Raw genomic sequence first — 807 nt, 5'->3', positions numbered from 1 at the left:
CAGACCCCCTGTGACCCAGACCACAATTCAGCGAATCCATCGCCGACCTCATCAGTACGCATACCCTCGTCTCCACACACTACATCCTCCTCGGAGACCTGAACTTCCATCTTGAGAACGCCAACAACCGCAACTCCACTATGCTGATCGACAACCTCACCAACCTCGGACTCAAACAACTCGTCACAACACCCACCCACTCTGCCAGACACACGCTCGACCCCTTCTTCTCCGCCAGCGACCACATCACCTTCAGCCACACCACCGAACTCCACTGGACCGACCACCACTGCATCCACTTCTCCTTCGAGATACACACCACACACAACCAACCCCAACGTATCCCGCACCGCAGCTGGAAAAAAGTCACCGAAGACCAGCTCACCACCACCACCACACTCGCCCGAGACCCACCACCCGAGCCCACCGATACCGATGCAGCAGCCAACAACTTCAGACAATGGATCGATGACTGCGCAAATACCCTTGCCCTGATCAGTAAACCCTCCAACAGGCGTACCAACACAAGAGCCATCTGGTTCAATGCCGACCTCCAAAACTCCAAGCACAGCTTCAGAAGACTCAAGAGACATTGGCGCAATGACCAGACACCAGACAACTACGCAGCCCTCATGAATGCCAGACGCAAACACCACCAACTCATCCGATCCACCAAAAGAACTTCCTTCAAAGAACGCATCGACAACAATGCACACAACAGCAAAGAGCCCTTCAACATCGTGAAACAACTCGTCGCCCCCAGCTCCTGCTCCAATGACATACCACCATCACAAGAACTCTGCGACT

Source organism: Lissotriton helveticus, chromosome 1_2 (assembly GCF_964261635.1).
Source record: "Lissotriton helveticus chromosome 1_2, aLisHel1.1, whole genome shotgun sequence".
In the NCBI taxonomy this organism is placed as follows: Eukaryota; Metazoa; Chordata; class Amphibia; order Caudata; family Salamandridae; genus Lissotriton; species Lissotriton helveticus.
This window is presented reverse-complemented; position numbering follows the sequence as displayed.